Source organism: Chrysochloris asiatica, unplaced genomic scaffold, assembly GCF_000296735.1.
Source record: "Chrysochloris asiatica unplaced genomic scaffold, ChrAsi1.0 scaffold00146, whole genome shotgun sequence".
In the NCBI taxonomy this organism is placed as follows: Eukaryota; Metazoa; Chordata; class Mammalia; order Afrosoricida; family Chrysochloridae; genus Chrysochloris; species Chrysochloris asiatica.
In genome coordinates this window covers 3,232,353-3,243,185 of record NW_006408664.1, presented here as the reverse complement: position 1 = coordinate 3,243,185, position 10,833 = coordinate 3,232,353, and the positions used below count along the sequence as shown (strand labels likewise).

Genomic DNA, 10,833 nt, shown 5'->3' with positions numbered 1-10,833 from the left:
TATTTATTATTTCTTTTCTTTTGGTGACTGTAGGTTCCCTTTGTTGTTCTGTTTCTAGTTGTTAGAGTTGCTATGTTAATGTGCTAATTTTGGTTCTTTCTTTTTTTTTGGATGTGTACATTTATTGCAATAAATTGTCCTTTCAGCACCGCTTTTGCCATTTCCCAAAGATTTTGGTATGTTGTGTTTTCATTCTCATTTGTTTCTAGGCACTTTGTGAATTCACGTTTAATTTCTTCTACCACCCAGTTGCTTTTCAGCAGGATGTTATTCTGTTTCCATGTATTTGACTTTATTTCCTTGGTCTTCCTATTGTTGGTTTCTAATTTGATAGCATTGTGGTCTGAAAAGATGCTTTGTAGTATTTTGATGTTTGTAAATTTATGGAGGCTGGTTTTGTAGCCTAACACATGGTCAGTTCTGGAGAATGTTCCATTGGAAAAGAATGTGTATTGTGCTGTTGTTGGGTTGTATGCTCTGTACACATCTATGAGGTCAAGTTGGTTGACTGTGCTGTTTAGTTCTTTGTTGAGTTTCTTTCTGTTTGTTCTATCCCTTTTCAAAAGTGGTGTGTTAAAATCTCCCACTATAATTGTAGATTTGTCTATTTCTTTCTTCAATTCTAGTAGAGTTTGCTTTATATATCTTGGTACTCTTTCATTGGGAACATAGATGTTTATTATGATTGTGTTGTCTTATTCAATTAATCCTTTAATAATGAGATTGTGTCTTTCTTTATCTCTTATGCTGGTTTTTGCCTTAAAGTTTATTTTATCAGAGATTAGTATTGCTACTTGTGCTATTTTTTAAAATTGCAATTAGCTTAATATATTTTTTCTTTCTATATATTTAACTTCTAGTCTGTTTTTGTCTTTGTGAGTAAGGTGTGTCTCTTGCAGGCAGCATATTTAAGGACTTTGTTTTGTTATCCATTCTGCCACTTTCTGTGTCTTCACTGGTGCATTTAATCCATTGACATTCAGTGTAATTATCAATAGATATGAATTAATTTCTGTCATTATGTTAGTTTTTTTTGTCGTGCTGCTCGTTCTTTTGTTCTACATGCCTTCTTGTGCTGAGTTCGTGTTTTATGTGCTATTTCTTGTCAGTTTCTTCTTAGTTTTAGTGTTTCCATTTTTGTGGTATGTTGTGAAGTATTACATTTCTTTGAGGTTATCCTATAATCTGCTAACTTTTTCCTCCATTTAAGACAGTCTATTGTATCCTGCAATCTACCTGACCTCCTCACCACCTGGATTCCTGTTCCTATATTTTGCCCTTCTTTGGCATTGTTATTATTTTGATCTTTGATTGACTTCCCAGGTCCTCTAAATTAGTTGTTGTAATTTAGAAAACTTTGTACATGTTGTCAGGGGTGACCAGTCCCTGGAAAAGCACACCATACTTGGTGAAGTTGAGGGTCAGCAAAAAAGAGGAAGACTGCTTAGTGGGATAGATTGACACAGTGGCAGCAACAATGGGCTCAAACATAACAAAAATTGTGAGAATGGTGCAGGATTAGGCAGTGTTTCATTTTGTTGTGACTATTATGGTCTCTTTGAGTCAAAATTGGACGGTATCTAACAACAACAAAAAGCAATAGCAACAGCATGTTGGATCAGCATGGGTTAGTCAGGCAAAGCCTGGGGGAAGAGAATTCCGGGCTGAGAGAACAGAATGTACAGAATCTTTGAGTTAGAAAAGAACTTGTAATTGAGAGGAAGGTAAAGAAGGCCACTGAGTTGTTGGGATTCAGTAAGCCAAGAAGATGAGCTTTCTACTTTGGAGAAGTAGGCCTGGATTTTTCAAGGTGAAATTCACATGATTCAAGTTATACTTTACATAGCATTTATCCTGATTAAATATTAAAAATTTTAATGATTGAAACATATACACAAAATTAAACAACAACAACAACAACAACAAATCTTACTGTCAGCTGAGGTCTGGTTCACAGACAGCTCTCCCTCCATCAGTGTCTTACTCGCCCCCTGCCTGATCGCGAAGTTTCATGCAGTGGGGGCTGAGCAGACAACCAGCAAAGGATGGGACAGTCGTGTCTGCGGGAGTCCTGTGCACTGCGGTCACAGTCTCTCGAGAACACTGAGTTTCCACTGGGTTCTTTTGTTGATCTTTGGCGGTATGAAAAGCTTAGCATCAAGAACAGGGGCTGAAGTCTTCTGTTGTTGATAGGAGGCCATGATACTGTTTGCAGTTGAATTGGCACCCAGAATAGGTGTGGCTGAATTCTGTTGGTCTGTCAGAGGCCAAATTTCTGGAAGTGATCTTTCTATCAGCTGCAGAGTATCTTCAAAGGCCTTCTGCAATTCCTTTGCTTGCTCATCAAATGCGAAGAGGAACAGCACCTTTGAAATATGGTATACCTCATCTTTGAGTTTTTCAATGCTCTGAACCACCTCATTCAATGCCTCCAAAAGGCCAGCTCCTCCAGCGGACTCCCCTCTTTGAGGCTGTGCTTCTTCCGCTCTGCTTTGCGGCGATACTTAGATGATGCCGCTGATATCTGGGACTTAACTGCGTGAGTATCTGCCAGTTACGGTGCTGCCATTCATGACACTGCTCGTTTCAGAGAAGACGTCCGACTCTTGACCATCGGGCCCCTCATCACCCAGATTCTCCTGCTGGGCTTGCTCTTTGAGTTCGCAAATCACCAATAACCGTTTCTTGTGGCGACTGAATGTGGCGGTCTGAGAGTTTAGAAATGCCATGTAATTTTTCTGCCAAACCCATGTGTACAGAGTACAACTGAAGTCCATAGCGTTTCAAAACTGTGATCTTCTGGAAGCACACCACCTGTTTTCTGAGGTGTCTCTGGGTGAGTCTTTCAGCTAATAGGTGAGTGCTTAACTGTTTGCATCACCAGAAAGACCTCCCTCTTGTTATACTATAGCCTCTGAAAGTGGAACAATGCCTATACAAACTTAAACAGAATGTAGAAAATCTATAATTGTAAAGTTTGTTTTGATGCCAAAGTTTCAGAAAAGATGCTGAAGATGCTCATATTCTTGCCAACATGTACCAAGAAAGAAAGCAAATTATACGTCTTCTCTTGATGATCCCAGCAATTCAGCACATTAGGTTATGAGCAGTAAAATCTAGAGGAGTTATGCAATTTACAATTTAGAAGTGAATGCTTTCTTAGTTGCAGTCATTACTCTTGTCTGCTGCAATTACATTTGTTTATATAAAACTGAAGGATGAATTTCACCAGATATGTGCCTACTTAGTGAAAGGGTCATCAAAGGACAGTGGAGATGTTATATGAGTTGGCATCAGGACAATTCATGCAGTACAGGACAGTCACTTTACCCCAGATAGAGATCTTATCCCAGGAGGATTGCCTAATCTGCATGGATTTGTTTGTGTTGTGAGAAATATACCATTTAAAGACTTTAGAGAAGGATCTAGAACAAGGACAGACTCCAAGGCAAACACAACTGAATGATGAACAAGGTTCCAGGAAGACTGATGGGACCTAAGTCTCAGATACAGAGGACTCCAAATACAGAAGGAGATAAGACAGACAAGATGAAGGAAATGGGAGATGGAGCCAAAAATAAAGCAAACAATTCACAAATGGAATATATTCATTTTTCTCAGTTTTCCTGGATGTAAATGGTTCTTTCTAACAAACTTAGTACACCAGCCTCTCATTAGATGTCTTTTTTCACAGTATTAAATAGAACATCTAGAAATCAAGGTGCCTGTTATAAGTACCAACAAGTGATGACAAGCTTCTGAATCAACCTTAAAATACAATTCGTTGTTAGTGAACCATTCCGGGCCTTTAGAGCATATTTAAGGCATAAAGTAGCCCTTTCTTATTCAGTGTTATACAGCAGAAGGAAAGAGTCTGGTACTTCTGATTAGGGAAATCATGATGTGGGATTATCAGTTGTGTGAATTTGAACAAGTTCCTGGTAGAATATAAATTCCATAAACCTGGGTTCACTGATGTGTAATAAGGACCTGGAATGTATTAAGCATTCAATATGTACTTGTTAAATGAGTAAAGTAGTTTATATTTTCTGAGCTTTGGTTTCCTCATGTCCAAGAGGGCATAGTAATATCTCATAAGGTTGTTATGAAGATGATGGATGGTGTATTGTAAAATATTGGCCAGAGTAGACAGTCTGGTTAGAGAGAACCTTGGAATAACTTCAGTTGTATTATTGCCTCCAGACATGATTTGTTCTTATCTCTCTCTCTCTAAAGTCTTTTATTTTGGCTTGTGTTTTCCAGTTGACTTGTGAATGTTTTATCTCTCTATTCTAACACCACCTGCAGATAGATTTTAGCTATTTGAAGCTTGCAGGCAATTCTTCATTAAAATCTATCAGCTAGAAACAGAATCCTGCCATGTACCTTGTCAACAGGCACATCTTAATGATGTTCAAAAGGAATATTTAAAGATAAATACAGTGAGTGTGGTTGTACTCTGGGGACATTTAGCCATTTAAACAAATGCTTTTGAACAAAGAAGATTTTCCAGCCAAGTCTTTTTATCTCCATGTCTGCCTCTTCCCATCAGTGTCTGTTCTGTGGCTACCCTAAGATGCTTCCAGTTCCTGAGCATACCACATTCTTTCTAGACCTCTAGTTTTCATATATGGTTTTCTCTACCTAGTCTTCCCTCCACCAATCCTTGTCTTTTTGGTCTCTTTTAAGTCATCACATTCTCAAAGTAGTCTTTTCCACCTCTTCAGAGTACCTTATCTTTTGATCCCATAACAGCTGTGCTTTCTCTTTCATTACACCACATTACTCATTTCTCTTTCATTTCAACTGTACCTTTTATGACTATTTTCCCCACTGTAGTATGAACCCCATACTGGCAGAGTCGGCCTTGATCTCCAAAGCATAGATCCTCAGTGTCTGGCAGAAAATAAACAGTTTGAGATTGTTGTTGAATTGAAAATGAATGAACTAAGCCAAAATTTCAAAAAGATTTCAGCACTGGAAGGGACCTCAAACAAATGACAGAAATTATTTCTGGTAAAAGATTTTGTTTCTCATTTGCCACATAATTTGTATGAAGACTCTACTACAATATTGGAAATTAAAGTATTTTTAGTAATTTGCCATTATAAAAATATTAAAATTCCTTCAATAAAATAAAAATCCTATGTAGTGATATGAGGTGGCTTTGTAGGATAAATACTGTACTTCAAATCACAATTTAGGCTGTTCAAACCTACAGGAGGACCTTTCTCTGCAGGAGAAAGATGAGGCTTTCTGCTCCTACTAAGATTTACAGCCTTGGAAACCCTATACAGGGTCACTATGAGACAGTACTGATTCGATGGCACTTAATAGTAAAGTGCTATGAAGTTAACAGTTATAAAGCTGTCAAGATTTCATTTTACTTGGATTCAAAATCAATGGCAATCATTGTTTAAAAATTAAACAACCTATGATATTTGGAAAATCTACTGCAAAAGACCTTCATAAAATGCTAAAAATCAAAAGATGTCACTTTCAGGACTAAGGTACTTCTGACCCAAGCCATAGTATTTTCTTTTTTTTAAAAAACTTTTGAATGAAAGTTAACAAACAAGATCATCAGTTTTACATTCAGCAAACGATATACTTTGTTTTATTTCAATGATTGCAATCCCCTCCCTGCAACAACAATTACCATCCTGTTTCCTCTCTGTGATTCCTGTTTCCATTCTACCCACCTTTCCAACCCTTTTCAACTTTGTCCTTAGGAAAATGTTGCCTTTTTGGTTTTGAATGAGTGACCATTTCCATGGTGGGCATACTAGTGTTATTGTCCCCCTCTTTATACATAGGTAATGCTTGGCTGAAAAATTGGACCATGAGGGTGAATTCCTTTTGAGACACAAAGGGTCGTCAAAGGCCATAGTCTCAGGTTCCTCCAGTCTCTTTCTGACCAATAAGCTCATTTAAAAAGGAAAATAAAAATTGAGTTTTGTTTTACATTTTCTCCCACTCTATCTGAAATCCCTGTGATCCCTTTCAGAGCTGTTGGTAGTGGTAGCTGGGCACCATCTACTTCTTCTGGTCTCAGAGTCAGGGAGACTGATGTTCACGTGTTCTTTAGTTCATTTGGACTAATTGATTCCAAGTCTCTTCAATTCTTATCACTCTTCTTTCTTTGCACATGAAGAGATTAATAGCTGTACCTTAGATAGTCGCTCATGAACTTTCAAGATCCCAAATGCTACTCGCCTCTCATTCTTCAGACATGTTGTCAGGAGGGACCAGTTGCTGGAGAAGGATATCATGTTTGGTAAGGTGGAGGGTCAGAGAGAAAAAAGGAAGACCCCCAATGAGATGGATTAGCTAAGTGGCAGCACCGATGAACTCAAGTGTGGCAGCACCGATGAACTCAAGTGTGGCAACAGTAGTGAGGTTGGCTCAGGATCAGGCAGTATTTCGTTCTGCTGTGCATAAGGTCTCTATGGGTCAGTACTGACTCGATGGCAACTAACAACAACAACAACAAAGCAGGATGCAGAACATTGTCTTTGTGGACTATATTATGCCAACTGACCATGGTGTCCCAGAGACTATGGTCCTAAGTATTTAATCTCTTGGGTGGCTATCTTAAATGGCATTATTTTCCTAATTTCATTTTTCAGAGTTGTCTTTCTTAGTACAGAGGAATCCAAAAGACTTTTGTATATTGATCTTGTTTACAAAAGGATGCTGAATACTTTTGGGGTATTGTACTTATGGGGTTTTGTACCCCCCCCCCCCCCCCCCCCCACACACACTTTGCTGAATCTTTCAATGAGCTCCAATAATTTTTCCTGAGTCTTTGGGATATTCTAAGCATAGGATCATATCATCTTCAAATAGAGTTTTACTTCTTTGCAATTTCGATGCCTTTAATTTCTCTTTCTTGCCTTATACCTCTGGCTAAGACTTACAACACAATATTGAGTAGGACTGATGATACCATCCTTGTCTGGTTCCTGTTCACAAAGGGAATGCTTTCAGTCAAATGCCTTTTTTGCTTCAGTTAATATGATTATGTGGTATTGGCTAGGATTTTGTTGAGAATTTTTACATCAATGTTCATAAAGGATACTGGTCTATAATTTTCTTTTTTAGTGATGTTTTTGCTTGTCTTTGTTTTTTTTTTTAATGAGGATTGTACTCACTTCAGGAGTCCTGGTGTGGCATTGTGGGTTAATATGGTGGACTACAAAGTCAATTTGAATCACAAAATTGACAGTTCAAGCTCACCAGCTGCTCCTCGGACACCCTATACAGGGTTGCTATGGGTCAGAACTGACTTGATGGCATTTAACTACAGCAACAACAACATGCTCATTTCATAAAATATATTTGGGAGCTGTCCATCCTTATCTAAGTTTTGGAATAATTTGAATAAAATTGGTGTCAGCTCTTCTCTGAATGTTTGGTGAAATTCACCATCTGTGCCTCTACTTTTTTTGGTTGGGAATTTTAAATTCACCTGATCAATTTCTTATTTTGTTATAGTTTTGTGCAAGTTGTCCACTTTACTTTGTGTTAGTTTACGTAGGTCATGTTTTTCTAAAAAATTGTAGTCCATTTCTTCTAGATTTTCAAATTTTCTGGCTCTGCTTTTTGATCATTTAAGCCATAGTATTTTCAATGACTTCATGTGTATGTGAAAGCTGGCCATGAGTAAGAAATACAAAAGCAGAATTGATGCATTAAATTGTGATGTTAGCAAAGAATATTAAATATATCGTAGCTAGAAGAGTGAGTAAATCTGTCTAGGAAAAAGTATAGCCTTCTTAGGATTCACCTTAGAAGCAAGGATGGTGAAATTTTTGTCTCACTTACTTTGGACATGTTATCAGGAGGAATAAATCTCTGGAAAAAGACACCATGCTTAGTAAAGTTGAGGGTCAGTAAAAAAGAGGAAGAGCCACATGAGTTGGATTGACATGGTGGTTGCAACAATACACTCAAGCATAGCAATAGTTGTAAAGATGATCAGGCAATGTTCGTTCTGTTGTGCATGGAATAACTATGATGTGGAACTGATTCAACAGCACCTAACAACAACATGTAGTGGGTTAATTGTTTTGAAATATTAAGTGAGGTATTTTATCCTTCTCGTAATTTGTAGTTTTTCCATGTTGCCTCATAACTCTTGATTTTAGATAGCCCATGTTCTAACCCAGTCTTTATGACTTAGTTCTTATTGAATTTAGACTATTTTGTCTTTTTGTCACATTTTTATTATCTGTAAATGATGATGATAATAATAATAATAGTAAAAAGCCAAATACACTGGCATTGAGGTAATTCAACTCTAAGTGATTTTATGGGACACGATAGACCTGCTCTTAGGGTTTCTGAGACTGTAAATCTTTATGGGAACAGGCAGCCCCATCTTTCTCTTGTGGCATGCTGGTGAGTTTGAACCACTGACTTTGCAATTAGCAGCCCAACACTTAGCCTACTGTGCCACCGGGGATCCAGAAGATAATAGTATTTTTTCTAATAAGATTTATTGGGATATCACTACTTTAACTGGGGTTTCAGAAGAGCATACCAAAACTAGAAGTTAGAATATTTGTTCCTGCATGCAATAACATGCAGTCTGGAAGTAAACAACACAAAGATGGAAGATGGATTTTGATACCAGGGAGAGATGGGAAAATCCTTTGATGGGTTGGGTATCAACATTAGTACTTTGGTTTAACGTGAATTTTCTTTTCAGCTCTCTTTTTCTAAGTAGATTTTTCTATTAAATATATTGGTTTTCGAAGTCATACACAGTATTGTTGTTGTTAAGTGCTGTCGAGTCAATTCTGACCCATAGCAACTCTGCATATGGTTTTCGAGGAACAGCTGGTGAGCTTGAACTGCCGATCTTGCAGTTCAAATGGCTTTGCAGTCTGACGCATTAACCCACAGCATCATACCAGGACTCCCATACACAGTATACACAATAATTTTTTAGACAGTTCAATGCTCAAAAACATTTGAAAACAAACATGCAGTTGCCCTTGCGTCAATTCCATGTGTGCCCGAGTAAAACTATGCTGCACAGGGTTTTTAATGATTTTCTTTTTACACATGCAAAATAAAACAAAAAATTATTCATTTAAACGTCCTAAGGCCACATTCTGCAGGTCAGCACATTCTGAATAAGGCACACAGCCTTATTCAGTCCACTGGCCTAGAGCCTGCAGCTGCTCTGTCTCTGCATGCCACCACCTCTGCCACTGTCTCTGCTGTCATCATTTTTTCTAGTTAGGAATTTCATACTTCACTTGTGTTCTTCCTTCTTGATGGTATTGGGATCATCGGATCATCTGTTCTTGAGATGAAAGATTAACTACTCCCCATTTTTAGTTACACATCTTCTACAGTTACAGTTGTGACAATTAATCCTGCTAACAATTACTCACAAATGAGTCATAAAATACTATCAGCATCATCAGATCCATCTGGAAAAGAGAAAAAACTATTCAGTGGGGATTCTGCCTTACCCTCCTCATTCTGAAAGTAAGCACTGTCATGAAAGCTTGTAAGCCAGACATTTCATGCCTTCATTTGTTGTTGTTATTCAGTGACCAGTGAGCTGGTGAACTTGAATCACTGACTTTGTGGTTCTAACTGACCTTGCAGTCCAGCACATTAACCCTCAGTGCCACACTAAGACTTCTCAGGCTTTCATACCCCCCCCATCCCATTTTTGATAGCCAATGTCTAAATTGCCCATCCGTATCAACAAAGCCTTAGACACCCTGTGCAAGGTCACTATGAGTCAGAACCAACTCCACAGTACTTAACAACAACAACAACAACATCAGCCCAGTACACTGAGGAAACAAGCTTGCTCCTTGATATGACGAAGTCTTCCCTTCTAGCTGGAATTTTAAGCAACTGTATACATAAGCAAAAGTTCAGTTCATCAAGTCATACTCACAGTATCAAACATCTTTTATCTTCATCTGGTTGAGTTCTTGTGAGTTAGCCATTCAAGCTAGGTCAAATGGGTACTAGCTGCAAGTTTGGGAGTTTATGCATAACTCCCTGCACTTCAGACAAGCTGAACACATCACTCTCAGCCCTAGCCCCCAAGAGTAGGTCAGTGTCCATGGGTTCAGGAGTTCCCTCATCTCCCTAAACTTGAGACCAGCCAGCCCTTCCTTCGTCGTCTCTCTCTCATCTCAAGGTCAACAAGTGCCAGTAGAACATGGCCAAACTCAGCCCGTATCTTCAGTGCTTCAGCTCCCCCAATTCCACTCACAATAGACCCACGTGGTCACCAGTGAGCATATTATATGCTTTTGGGTTAGCTTTAAGTTTCAGTTCTAGAAGTGGGTTTTTCCTGATGGGCTGACTTTTCTTTTCTTGATGCCTCCAAAGCAAACAGCTTGCTTGATATTCAAACAGCCAAATAGTCCGCTTTTTTTTCTGCAGGTCTTTCTCTCAATAAGAATCTTCTGTTCTCCCAGCCGTTCTGGGCTGGTCTGCATGTCATTTCAAGTGGGAATGTACCAGCTCAGAAGGTTCTGGCTGGGGCTCAAGATTCCACCTAAGGCCCGATACTATACAAAGGCTTAACAAAAAGCCTATTTCCCTTGGCAAATTCTAACTTCCCTTTTAGGGAATCTAATCAGTTATAGGTTGAAGAAGCCTTTCATACTTTCTGCAATCATAATTCCAAATATTCATTTCTATCACACATACATGCCCATTTTGCAGTAGTAGGCATGAAAACCAATATCCACAAGACAGTAAAACACATGAACACTTTCCCCCCTCCTGTATCTATTTATCCTATGTCTCGCTCCATGTATCTACTCACAGAACACTGCTGTTCCAAGG

The 10,833-nt window shown here is 38.5% G+C and overlaps 1 pseudogene; it reads right to left on the bottom strand.

The window, feature by feature from the left end:
* Positions 1-2,084: 2,084 nt before the first annotated feature.
* Positions 2,085-2,777, bottom strand: LOC102842780 (annotated as a pseudogene).
* Positions 2,778-10,833: the final 8,056 nt, after the last annotated feature.